Here is a 14938-nt window from a genome sequence, read left to right as displayed (position 1 = left end):
CCTCTGGGCTTCTTTTTGATTCCACGGCGGGGAAAACAACAATATCTTATCCTTTGCCTTTGGTAAGATTTCTCTTTTACCATTCAACCACTGTATCCCCAAAAATTTCACAGTGTTGTTAGTCCCTTGTATTTTATTCTTGTTAATTTTCCAACCTCTATTCTCCATATTTTCTACTACTTGTGCTAGAGCTATCGCTACTTGCTCTTCTGTATCCCCTTGTACTAATATATCATCAATGTAATGAGTTAATTGTTTGTCTTTTGGCAATCATACCTTTCTAAATCTTCTGCCACCCTCTGGTGACATATGGTAGGGCTATGTAAGTATCCCTGAGGTAGTCTAGTGAAGGTATACTGTCGTCCTTCCCACGTGAAGGTAAATTGTTCTTGGTTTTCTTTACAGATAGGAATTGTGAAAAAAGCATTTGCTAAATCAATTACGGCGTACCACTTCCCCGAATGTTGCTGTATCTGCTCTACCAATGTTACAATATCGGGGACCGCAGCAGTCAGAGAGTCCGTATTTTTGTTCAAAGCCCTGTAATCTACTGTCATTCTCCACGAACCATCTGATTTCTTCACTGGCCAGATGAGATTATTCCAACCGCTAGTGGTTGGAATTAGCACCCCCGCTTCCTGTAAATCCTTAATTGTTTCTATCTCTTTATGTCCTCCAGGTATCTGGTATTGCTTTTGGCATACCGGACCCCTTGTTTTAGGCAAAGCTATTTCTGGTCCCACAGTTCTACCCACTATTATTGTTCTGGATAGATATACTGGTCTATTGTTTTCAAATGCTACTTGCTGCCTTTCCAAACACCATTTGCCCACATGTTGTATTCAACTTAAGTCCCTGTAACAGATCCATCCCAATTATATATTCCTTAATGGGTACAATTACTACCTTAGCTTGAGGAATTTTGTATCCTCCCACGACTAAAGAAATTATGGTTCGTTTTCCTATCACAGTTTTTCCTCCGAGACCCGCTAATTCTACCTTTTGCCCCCCATGTTTCTTGGGATTTCCAAATATTAAAGTGGCCTCCGCCCCCGTATCTACTAAAGCCATCACCTGCTGTGCCCCATTTCGCCATTGTATTTCTACCCCAATATGGGGGCTATTATCCACGGTGACGGCAGCAATTTGGGGGGTATGGCCTTTTTCCTATTGTGCCTGGATAAGACCGGGTACAGTCTGGTACTATTGGCCTCCTGAGGTGGGGCGCTGGGTTGTATGGACTCAGACTCGTTTATGAAGGGGTTTGTAGCATTTACCTCTTGCTCATTTTTCTCTTGCAACAATTGGTTCATCTTTGTTAGTAACACTTTTCCCCAGTCTTCCTCCCTTTCCGCGTAAACTTTCTTTTGTTTACCCTTGCATTTTTGCAGATACAATTTATACATGTCTTTGGTTGGAATACCATCTATTTTCCCTTTAGCCACCCTGGCAGCTATCAATGCTGCAAACATATCTCTCCTTGATACCCTTGCGTCCGTATCTCGGTTTCAGAGATCCCTGTATCCCTTTCGAATACCTTCTCCTCTGTCACATACTTCGCCTTTAAATGTGAAAGTCTTATCATTGCGCTCTTGTATCCCTAAATCTAGGACCTCTCTGATTGCCCGAATCAAATCTCCAATTTTCTTCCCGGCCGTATTTAATAGCAAGGTCAACATAATGGACCTGTGTGCCGGGATTACGGTACACATAATCTCTGCGGAGCCGTACCGGGCAGGGGTAAGTCCAGGAAATCTCCCTGAAAATTCCTCAGACACCATGTTTGCATGGTAATTTCTTTGATACGCTGTATGATATCATGCATATTATATAATGGTTTGTTACTGACGGGCCAATCTAATACAGTGCTATGTCTTGTTTTAGTGGCAGCGGCAACTACTCGAAACAAGTCCGTCATGTCCCCTTGCCAAACTACTGTTCTGATAGCTGCCCTTACCTCGGGATCGGTAGAAATCATAGTGAATCTTTTAACATCTTTTTGATCAATCATAATGTCTCCCGCCCCCGATTCATATAATCTCACTAGCCAGCGGTCAATAGGTTCTCCTGGTTTTTGCTCCATGCGATCCAATATCTCACTTCTTGTTGGGTGAAGTCCTCCAATTCTTGTGTAGCCTCCTGTTCTATAGCTCTACCATCGCTGGTCTGCTTTAATTTACACCTGACTATGGGACAGGCTTGCTCTACGGGGGGAGGGGGTATTACTGCCTCCTCCTCACTGGTCGTAGAGTCCCATATGTCCCCGTCCCATATCTCTGGATCCCAGTCATCTTTCATAATACATGCTCGTATTTTAGAATGATTTTCTCTTCCTCTTCGTTTTCTATATTTGTGTTGTGCTACCCGCACAGCGGCTCGTTCGGCCACCGTCTGATAATGTTCTGCCTTCTGTTTAAACGTCTCTAAGTGACATCTAAACATAACATTATCTTTGAGGAGGTTGTCTATCTCTTGCTCTAGTTCAACTAATTTCTCTTGCAACACGCTTTTTTGTTCATGACATTTTCTATATCCTGTTAATACTACCATCCTCTCCATCCCACTGTCCCCAATTCTTTTCCTTTTATTACAGGGACCTGTTGGAGTTGATTTACAATATCTAAAGGTTCTCCTCCTATATCCCAAGCCTCCGCGAGCCCTGTATTCATAGCCCATTCCTTGGCCAACATTTTATACGAGGTTTTTTCTCATCCTGGAATTTTTAGATCCACCGGGCTTGGTGGTTCGGATGTCTCTTTTCCATTTTTCCTTTTAAATAGAGACATCCTGTTTGTGACGCCAGATGTTGGGAATGAAAGAGTAAGGTACTCTGACACAATATCTATGACATCATTTATAAATGTGACATCATACGTTATTTACAGAAAGCTATTTACATACCACATGATTGCATATGCCATCCAGCACCCTTCGTGTCATCAGCCTTTTATCGAGGAGTCGTCAGGTCAGCAAAGGCGAGAAGGGGGTTTTCAGTGTCCAGCACTCTATACGTCTATAGAGGCAATATCTCCTACTCCCGCCGGACACTGGAAAGTCCTGCTCTTTTATACCATGCCGTAAACAAGTGTGCGTGTGAGAGAGAAATGATTGATCACTATCCCCCCATGTTATGTGTCAACAGTTGCTACTGCCCACTCAGACTCATCCTGTCCCTGGCATGTAGGCGGTTGATCAGACCGCCGTATTCCTGACAGGGAGTCAGAAAGCTGAGCTGCACAACCTGTTTAACAAGAACATGTTTATCCTACAGGTGCTAAGGGGGACCCTGCAGAGTAAACATTAGGGGAGTACATGACATGTCCCTCACAGTAGAAGAGGTACCGTTCCTCAGTACAGGGAATGCACAGTAAGGAAGCATTCTGATGTATGCCTGCTCTCATGATCTGTGTGGAAAGGGGAAGGGGTAGGCAGCAGTCTATTGCAATTGCAGTGCTCATGTCAGGCACTGTTGGCGGTGAGGAGTCCAGACACGTATTTCTTACCAGTGTTCAGTATTATAGCTATCTCTGCCTGACGAACACCACGTATGTGAGCCTAACTGAGTTAGCTTCCTAGATTGGTCTCTCACATGTGCAGGTAAACGGAAGATGCCTTCCACCAATGCTGAGTGACTGACAGACAGGTTGCCAACCTCTGGTGCCATGCAGGACATCCATGATAGTGGTGGCTCATGCATACGCTTAATTTCCAGGCGCCATTGGCATACAATAGTGTGTAGCCATTGTCATCTGCACATGTTAAGCATGTACCCTGTGCATACTGATATATCAGTCTACAGCCCCACCATGGCAGCATGTCCATGGATTCGTTGTGTGGCAGGGAAGGTTTCCTATAGTTACTGTCTTAGCCTTAAGGTTGTGGGCCACTGAAAGGTGAGGCATGGGAAGGGTTATGTTGCTATCTGCATGCCGTGTATTAAAGGAGTTGCACAGACTGTCAGCGGCCAGGTAACTAGGCTGTTGCTAGTCGTACGGAGAGGTGAAGATATTAATGCTAATGTGTCATACCCGTTTACATGGTGCAACCGGTGTAAGGCATGCTCAACAGGCCTTAAGTGTGTTGATCTGGTCCATGTACACTCAGATGTGGTGACTGCTGGTGTGCAGTCAGTGTTAACTACCAGTATATTAATTTGATGGCCAGAAAAGGGCAAGGGTTGCAAGAAGTGGTCACCATCCGTTTTGACACACATCCCTTCGGTGCCGTCTCCCAGCTGTGGGGTGTGCATGGACCACCATGTGAACACTGTCTGATGGCCAACACTGTGTGCTCCACAGTCCTACAGTGTCTTCACATATTTCACCTCGCCACACACACATATACAAGCCACTCTCCAAGGTTAACTGTCATTGTTGATAGCGCATGTTGTTTGGACAACCAGTACAGTCCAGTGACAGGTATCTGTCAGTGTAGACAAATATTCGTTATACTTTACTGACTATTAACAGAACAACAATCATTTACATGCTGCAGAACCCCAGTGGACTTTCCTCCCTACAGGTGTGCAGTTCCGAAGGTTACAGGTAACCAATGTTGCTCACACATCATTATCAGCAGAATATTAGTGTTTCCACATACTGTCTGACCTGTGTCACCATCACGTAATATACCCACCTCACCCCTGTTGTTCTACATACTCTGTCTTGAAGCTCCTGTACCTGCAAGCCTTTCTTGAGGGACATCATGTGAATGGGACGTATGCCCTCCCAATGGAGCGATATGGGTGCATCTATGTCACTCGGAGGGACGTGTAGGCCCATGTCTGGCCCATATTCCCTCTATTGTTGCACACAGCTCAGTTAGCAGTGACTGGAAAAACCACTGTCCGCCAGCTCCCGTGGAATACATAGTTGGGCAGCGAGCTAAAGGGGTCTTTTCCACATATAGCCTGTCAGGCATTGCCACAGGTCATACAGTATGTGGAAACACTAATATTCTGCTGATAATGATGTGTAAGCAACATTGGTTAAGAACATAAGAACATAAGAAAATGCCATACTGGGTCAGACCAAGGGTCCATTAAGCCCAGCATCCTGTTTCCAACAGTGGCCAATCCAGGCCATAAGAACCTGGCAAGTACCCAAAAACTAAGTCTATTCCATGTAACCATTGCTAATGGCAGTGGCTATTCTCTAAGTGAACTTAATAGCAGGTAATGGACTTCTCCTCCTGTAACCTTCTGAACAGCACACCTGTAGGGAGGAAAGTCCACTGGGTTTCTGCAGCATGTAAATGATTGTTGTTCTGTTAATATTTGTATCATCGAATATTTGTATCATTGGGTGTCACACACTTCTGAACTCAATTATGAGTAGGTTTGGCGGCCGTGGAGGACACAATCCCTGACAGATGTTCTGCCAATGTAAGTGGACATCCGGAAGCTCTCAGCCATCTACCTCTTGCCATACATGGTTGAAGGTGTTGCCTAGATGTCCAGCCCACTGTGTGGCCTGTGTATGTAGTGGTTCACAGGCCAGGTGCAACACTGAACACTGCAATGCTGTTTGTCAGCACCCTTAGGCACATCTTGCTTCCCTGGCACATTCCACCTCATGAAGGACAGGTTGCCATGTCTGAGGATACAGCATGTAGCGTTCAGCCTGTTTAACGTCTGTGCATCCAGCTAATGGAACTCCTGGACCACAGAACTGTGGCGCAGCATGGAGCACAATTGCTAAGGATGCACATGTGCTTGGCCAAGTGTCAAGTATTACCACACTGTTGGCCCTCCTTATATACCCTTGTGGAGGACATCTCCGGGTGCAACCAGGTGGCGTGCTGCCAGAAGGGTGCACCCTTATAAGGTACAGTACATGGAGGATCTATGTGTAAATCTGCATGGTATCATGGTTGAGGGGCAAACCTGAGAGCGGTTGGTGCAGAGGAAGGGTATGTTACGCAGAGGCTAGGTACCACCTGTACCCCGAGATGCCATCCTGGTATGGGCTGGTGCAGTGGCCAGCAACATCGTTGTCATAATGGCTGAGACATTTACACAAGCTGGGTGGGATGGGCTTGCATATATTGTGGGCGGACTGGGTGGAGATAGGGTTGTGGTCAGAGTGCAGACCGAACATCATCCCAACTGTTCACGTTCCTGCCCAGCCTACCATTGTACTGTACAGTATGAGGGCGACAGTGCAGTGAATCCTACATACCTTATCACCCACAAATGGTTCCAATATTGTGATAGAGCGAGACAGTTTATCACCCTGTCTGAACCCCTGTCATCCTCATCACTGCAAGTAGGAAGCGTGGAAACTGCTGTTGCTGTACAGTAATGTGTGTCAGCTAGTGCATTATCACTCACACCCATGCACGTGCTGGTGTTCCAAACAGCTCTGGAATATGGTGTCCATAGGTTGTGTGCTGAAAGGCTGGTTGCCTCTATCCGGACACCTAGCACACATTCATTGTTCCCGCTCATTGATCACCGATTCTTCCTATATCACCCCTGGTTTGTTGCCGCACAGGGGTAGTACACATGTTAGGAAAGGGGAGTGGGCTGTACAATATACCTCATCACCTGCCTAGCCGTATATCTGACCCCCTTCATGCATATATTCCACCCTGTGCAGCCTCCTTTTGTATTCTGCCACCTCCATATGGCCGACACATGGATAATGTGGGATCAGCCAAAGGCTTGGGCTCTACGGACACTTTCACATGTGAGTATTGAAGTCCTTTATTTGCACATCAGGACCTGTGCTGGAGGGCTGTGTGATCATCTGTCAATAGTGACATTAGTTAGTCATCATACTCAGCAGTAAGGCTGCTATGATGAGGGTGTTGGTAGAGCCAACACGGTTATGATTGGCTGTGTTTGCACGAGCGTCAATGACTGTGTGTCTGCTCACCAGGAGCGTGCTGTAGGGGTACAAATGGCTGGTCAGAGGCACTTCCACAGTACACAGCATGCCTTCTGTGCTATTGAACCAACTGCAATGGGTTACGTGGCACCAGCCACACCCAGATCTGTGCCTTGTGCCGCACTGGCACTCTGTTACAGTCCTGAGAGCCTCATTGGCATTTTGCTCAGATCTCCATGTTTTAATACATTGCAGCCAGCTACTTTCTGCACCTTATAGACATTCGAAGGGCACTTGACACCACATTGAGGGGGACTGCATTATCGTCACAACCACCTGTCAGTCCTCTTGTGAGGGCTCACTTCTCAGTAATGGCCATCTGTCACTCAACAGAGCAGTGTACACATGCATGCATCCTCCCTTTGCCAGCCTGGCTGATCAGCTGTGCTGCTGGTGACAGCCTGTCTGCGAGGTGGCTGCCAACAGTCAGACCATCACCTTTGTGGCGGAATATGTGACATGTGGGTAGGTACCCCCATGTGGCAGCTCAGTGCAGACAGCACTGCTGATACTTTCTACAAGTGACATATTATGACAGGAGTATTTACGGCCTGCATTAAATGGTGGCTGTGTGTCCCAGCAGAGGACATCTATATCATGAAGAGTCTGACGGCCTGTGTGTGTGCTCGTTCCATGACCATGCATGGCCAGGTGGCTTTTTCCTTGCTTCTCATGCGCACTGTGTTGATCACTATCTCCATCAGATAATGTGTGCCATATCTGGCATGACACAGGTGTGTGGTACGCCTTGGATGGCAGGTGTGCACTGGACACTAACCCTGAGCTCTGCTGCTATTCCATCAGTAGTTGTACTGTGACTAAACAGTTCATACTGTTACTGGGGACATGATGGGCAAGGCGTTACATACTGTACAAATATTCACAGACCATATACATGTACAGTACACAATGTGCACATGAGCACCTCAGGATTGACATTCTAACACAAGATACAGGTGGCTGCACCCTTTGCAGCCACAACTGCCCGGTTGTGACAGCTATGCCAGGCTGCCCATTGGGACCCACATCACTGGTTTCACAGTCACAGCCAGATACATGATGTGAGCAGCCATAGTTTTCAAGTGGTACTGCATGGATATGTAGGCCAGAACACATGTACCTGCATAGTCAGTTACAGGGAGCCCAGTGGAGGATGTGTGTGAAACAGAACCACCAACTCATGGGAGTTGGCAGTGTACAAACCGTGACTGATGTTTCATGTCTGTACGACATGTGTTGATGGAGGCTGATACACAGTATTGGTGGGCCCATGACAGCACAGTGGCCTACATACTGCCATAGCTGTGTGTGGGGGCGAACTGTACATGCATCTCCTTTCCTTCGCAGCGATTCCTTGTTGCAGCATACAGCTGCCACAACCATGTGCATGCAACAAGATAGCTGGCTCTCCTTTCGGCCAGCTGCAATGACCCCAGAGGTGTGTTGATGTGGGATGCTTCAGTGATAAGGGACCTTTAGATAGGTCTGTGCAGCGCCAGATGTGCTTTTTTCTCACGCACCCATTCATGAGGCATCAGGAAGTTGTAGGGCTCATATGTGTTCCCTGCTGTTTATTGAGGCTCTGCAGCCTAGGCCCTCACTGATACCACTTGCCTACTGAAGGGTCATTAGTGTTGCTGCAAGACGCACATGACAATAATATTGAGGTTTGGGAAATAAGGTAAGAGTGACGTAGGTAGGGTTTATTAGTCCTAATGGGCGACAATGACGCACCGATATGCATGTCACCGTGATAGCATTAGGGACTGACAGAGGTGTGGGCCAGTGCAGGTACAATTGTTGTAAGCAAATCAGGGGAGGCGTGTGAGTGTGTTGTGTCTCATGAGGACAAGTGTGTACAGTACCGTCATCCTTGGTGGGATGTCAGTATGTAGTAAGTGCTTAATCCAATGGCACTGAATAAGTAACACACATACAGCACCTCAGCAGTGCCTTGAGCCAGCCCTTAGCCACCCTATTATGGGCTATACCCTCAGATGTAGAGCACTACCCCAAACAGTTGTTGGGTGGACAGGCTTAGCAGGTGAGGCACGTAGCAGACTGAAAAGGAGGTCTGCACATTAAACTATGTCGTAACCCATCAGTGTACACAATTAAATAACTCAATTTTTATTTCTAAACACTTTTTTTTTAAAATACATGAAGCATACCTATTACATCAAAACCATTCATACCACTCTCATTCACTCATCTAGACAACATACAATGTTAAAATACAACCTAGTTACATTTTAACTACCAAATTACAGAAATATTGCAACAATCCCTAATTACAATGTAAACATTTCATTTAACAAAGATTCCCTAGTAAATTGATGAACCTATTCAGATGTAGTTAATGATTTCCTTTAAGCTGCCTTTAAATTGATATTTCTTATTAGATTTTATTAAATTTTATAAGCAATGTCCCTAGATTTTATAAGCAATATCCCGACAGGAAGCTCCTGTTTCACCCGTTGGTTTCTTCAGGGGATTTATTTTCAACGATTTTCATTTCACATCTTCTTAACTCCAAAACTCCCACTTCAAATTAATTTCCAATTCACAATGTATTAGGAAACCTTAAATTGAAACACAAACCTCACATATATTAACATATACTCCACAAATTAAATCTCTTAATAAAATTTAAATAACTTACACCAAATCTCTCCCTAGTCATTGTTATCTTCATTACCCCACTCACCTATGTGCCAATCCTTACTCAATTTGCTCCGTTTTCATCATTCCTTAAATGACTGTATATTTTCATCATATCCAACTCTTTTCCTGTATATAAATCCAAATGCAAAGCAAAATTTATATGCTGCATGAACAATAACCATTATTTTATATTGTTCCATCAACTTTACCAACCTGACAAACTTTGTCATGCTATCCTACATGCTGCTTATATTTCTCACAAGCTGTTCATATTCACACACTACTTGTATCCAAAGTTATTTCTCATTTCACCAGAGCTCTCTCTGTAAAACACGACAGAATTAAAACACCACCATCAACTACAATTTCACTATACCTTTCCACAAATTTCAAACTGGGTATTACTTACTGCATCTCACAGAAGCCGCCATGATTCAAACATCTCTGCTTAACGGAACAACGCCGCAATTGCGCACAAATCCCTTCCTACCATCACTCATTTTTAAACATACCTACGTGATTACATCACCACACCGATTCCCACTGCAAATATCGCGATAAAGCTACTTTTTTAAACGTCCCCGTAACATTAACTTTTCAACTTATTTTCCACCAATGACAGTAACCACAACAACGCTATCCCTTCATACATATATAGACCAATTTATAGAAAAATACTCCATTCTATTTCATGATTTAATCCCCCTGGTTCTACTGTTCCCCATCTATATATAAAGCGCTGCTCTGTTTGGGTTAAAATCCTTGAGACATTTCCTCCTCTTTGTAATGACAATTGATAAAGAACACAAAATCTCATATCTTCCACCTTATGTCCCTTCTTCAACCAATGATTAACTAACGGGGCTTTTTCTTTTTTGATTCTGATGTTGCTCATATGCTCCAAAATTCTAACTTTGATAGTTCTTTTTGTCTGCCCAATATAGAGTAAACCACAGGGACAAGTAATCATATATATTACCTGAGCAGACTTACAATTAAAATATTTAGGTAAATAATATATTTCACCTGTGGATGGAACATGGACATATTGTACTTGTTGTGCATATGGACATACTATACACCCTTCACATGCAAATTGTTCTCTATTATCTTGAACATCACTCTGAATGGGCAATGCCGAAGAGGTTAATATGTCCCTTAGAGACCTATTCTTGCGGAATGCAAAAATAGGTAATTCTCGAAATACCCCCTCATCCTGCACTACTGACCAACACTGATTCACAATGGATTTGATATTAAAACCCAAATGAGAAAAGGGGAGCGTGCACACCACTCTTGTTAAAGGCTCTTTAGTTTTAGTTATCAATAAGTTATCTCTATTGGCGTATAACGCTCTTTTAAACGCTCTCTTGATAACCTTTTTTGTATACCCACGTTCTAAAAACCTTACTGTCATCTCATGAGATCTCTCTATACTCATCTACTGTTGTACAAAGACGTCTCAATCGCAAAAATTGCCCTATAGGTATGTTTTCTTTTAATCGTTTAGGATGGAAACTTGAAAATTCTAAGGTTGTGTTCCTGTCTGTCTGTTTTCTGTAAATTGTGGTACACAATCTCCTCAATTCTTTATAGACTTTCAAGTCCAAAAAAGACACGCTATCTTTATCCTCTTTAAACTCAAACTGTAAGTTAACATCCTTTGAATTAATCCAATCTTTTAATGCATTTAACCTCTGAGACATCCCTTTAAAAATAAAGAAGACGTCGTCGATGAATCGCTTCCAAATAACTATTTCACTCCAAAAACAAGATTGATAGATATAAGACTCTTCGAATGCTGCTACATATAAGCAGGCCACCGATGGGGCCATTGAAGACCCCATTGGTATGCCTTTAATTTGATGAAAAAAATTATTTTCAAATTGAAAAAAACTTTTTTTAAGGATAATCGATGATAACTTCAATAGCAAATCTTTTCTCATTGTGGACATCTCCATTCGAAGAGTCTTATATCTATCAATCTTGTTTTTGGAGTGAAATAGTTATTTGGAAGCGATTCATCGACGACGTCTTCTTTATTGGTTGAAGAAGGGACATAAGGTGGAAGATATGAGATTTTGTGTTCTTTATCAATTGTCATTACAAAGAGGAGGAAATGTCTCAAGGATTTTAACCCAAAAAGAGCAGCGCTTTATATATAGATGGGGAACAGTAGAACCAGGGGGATTAAATCATGAAATAGAATGGAGTATTTTTCTATAAATTGGTCTATATATGTATGAAGGGATAGCGTTGTTGTGGTTACTGTCATTGGTGGAAAATAAGTTGAAAAGTTAATGTTACGGGGACGTTTAAAAAAGTAGCTTTATCGCGATATTTGCAGTGGGAATCGGTGTGGTGATGTAATCACGTAGGTATGTTTAAAAATGAGTGATGGTAGGAAGGGATTTGTGCGCAATTGCGGCGTTGTTCCGTTAAGCAGAGATGTTTGAATCATGGCGGCTTCTGTGAGATGCAGTAAGTAATACCCGGTTTGAAATTTGTGGAAAGGTATAGTGAAATTGTAGTTGATGGTGGTGTTTTAATTCTGTCGTGTTTTACAGAGAGAGCTCTGGTGAAATGAGAAATAACTTTGGATACAAGTAGTGTGTGAATATGAACAGCTTGTGAGAAATATAAGCAGCATGTAGGATAGCATGACAAAGTTTGTCAGGTTGGTAAAGTTGATGGAACAATATAAAATAATGGTTATTGTTCATGCAGCATATAAATTTTGCTTTGCATTTGGATTTATATACAGGAAAAGAGTTGGTATTAATGAAAATATACAGTCATTTAAGGAATGATGAAAACGGAGCAAATTGAGTAAGGATTGGCACATAGGTGAGTAGGGTAATAAAGATAACAATGACTAGGGAGAGATTTGGTGTAAGTTATTTAAATTTTATTAAGAGATTTAATTTGTGGAGTATATGTTAATATATGTGAGGTTTGTGTTTCAATTTAAGGTTTCCTAATACATTGTGAATTGGAAATGAATTTGAAGTGGGAGTTTTGGAGTTAAGAAGATGTGAAATGAAAATCGTTGAAAATAAATCCCCTGAAGAAACCAACGGGTGAAACAGGAGCTTCCTGTCGGGATATTGCTTATAAAATCTAGGGACATTGCTTATAAAATTTAATAAAATCTAATAAGAAATATCAATTTAAAGGCAGCTTAAAGGAAATCATTAACTACATCTGAATAGGTTCATCAGTTTACTAGGGAATCTTTGTTAAATGAAATGTTTACATTGTAATTAGGGATTGTTGCAATATTTGTGTAATTTGGTAGTTAAAATGTAACTAAGTTGTATTTTAACATTGTATGTTGTCTAGATGAGTGAATGAGAGTGGTATGAATGGTTTTGATGTAATAGGTATGCTTCATCTATTTTAAAAAAAAGTGTTTAGAAATAAAAATTGAGTTATTTAATTGTGTACACGGGTATATGGTTTTGTGTATCACTAGTGATAATACCTGTGGTAGACCCATGATAATTTATCAGTATATATTGGACCATAGTGGTAACCCATCAGTGGCCAAACTGCCCTGCTGGGGCATGGTTCTGTCCCATGTCTACCTTAAAAGTGTGTCTGTATAAGGTGTTGGCGAACCTGGCTGCCACTGACTGTGTTTTCATGCCGTTGTGCACGTGCACATGGGGGATCAGGTCTGAGGTCTGGATCTATAGCCATAGATATTCCATGCTGAAGAGCCACATTATGGAACACACAGCAAAGCAGGATTATCCAAGCAACCTTGGGGGGAGCATACAGTAACGCACCCCCAGTCTTGTCCAAACATCGGAAGCGGCTCTTCAAAAGGCCGAAGGTACTTTCGATGACTGAGCGTGTAGCACGTAAGGCCTCATTATAGGCCATCTGTCGCGCCGTGGCAGGCTGGAGGATTGGGGTCATAAGCCAGGGCCTGCATCCATAGGCTGAGTCCCCTGTAGCAATGAAATAGGAAAGCCATTACAAATACTGATGTTGGTGTCACATGCGTGTAGGTGCTCGCTACATGCAGTAGAACCAGATGGCACGAGGCAGGCCATTCCAGTTTCCTAACACCCTATGTGTGGGGGTCCATGATTGCTTTGTGCCACAGCAGGGGTGCCGCTATTAGGAGGTATAGCACGTGAAGGGCCCCTAGACAGAGATTTATGTCAGCAGTGTGTTTGCGGTAGGTGCGTAACATCACTGTCCTTAGAGATTACATCCCTGTGGTCGGATCATATGCATCATGCACTCTAGTCATTGGGTACAGACATATCTGCTCAACCAGACCTTTTATGTAGGTATGCATTTCCAATAACAGACATGGTGTAAACTGGCTGCCCCTGAATGTGCACAACTGACTAGAAGGGATCATGCGAAGTATCATGAACGTCAGGACCTCAGGAACACCTGTGGATGTGAGCTGCCCTTACATCACAATTCTAGAATCACCTTGAACACTGCCATTAACCATGGCTAGACCAAATATGTGTAGGCTGTCCACTAGTGCAGTGAGGTAAACAAGCCATGCCACATACAGGCCATACTGGGGCTGCTGTGTACCTCGTGCTTGGCAGCCCATAGCAAGTGGTTGGGTGCATGAGCCATTCCACCACTTAAGGTAACACTATGAGCCACTGAGGCCTGTTGTGATGGGAACATATGACTCCATCCGGACAGGTGTTTACATCACATTTGTGTGCCATAACACAGATGAACACTGCAAATATGTTAGATGTAGGGAAACGTATATCTTACCTTCAAGCCAACCATCGCCATACAGGCCAACTTCGAATTTGCGAAACGGAGATGATTGCCTGAGTATGAAGGAATCGTGCGCTGATCCCGGAAAGCTGGACATCACTGAGAGGATCCGAATTCCAGCATCACACACCACTTGCACATTGAGGGAGTGGAACTGCTTTCTGTTGCGGTAGGCTGCCTCCGTCTGATGGGGTGGAATGATGGCCACATGAGTGCAGTCAATAGCTCCAATGACATTCGGAAAGCGGGCAGTCATAAAAACCACACTTGAGGTCCATCAGGTCCTGTCTGTCACGTGGAAAAACTATGTAGCGAGGCATGTGGGCCATAACTGCTTCAGTGATCTGGTGCAGACACCGTGAAAAGGTGCTCTGTGACATCCCACCCACAACAGCTACTGTGGATTGGAAGGAGTCACTTGCTGTGAAGTGCAGGGCGGTCAAGAGTTTGGTCAGGCCGGGGACGGCACGGCTCTTTCGGGTTCGAGACTCAAGGGCGCCTCGTATATCTCCATATATTTCCAGGATGGCACGAGAGCTGAGGCGATACCTGCTGATCACAACATCCTCTGGCATACCCAGCAATGAGGTTCGTGGAAGATAGATCCGCTGCCTGTA

The sequence above is a fragment of the Rhinatrema bivittatum genome, chromosome 13 (assembly GCF_901001135.1).
Source record: "Rhinatrema bivittatum chromosome 13, aRhiBiv1.1, whole genome shotgun sequence".
Lineage (NCBI taxonomy): Eukaryota > Metazoa > Chordata > Amphibia > Gymnophiona > Rhinatrematidae > Rhinatrema > Rhinatrema bivittatum.
The sequence above is the reverse complement of the archived record's forward strand: the minus strand, read 5'-3'. Positions refer to the sequence as shown.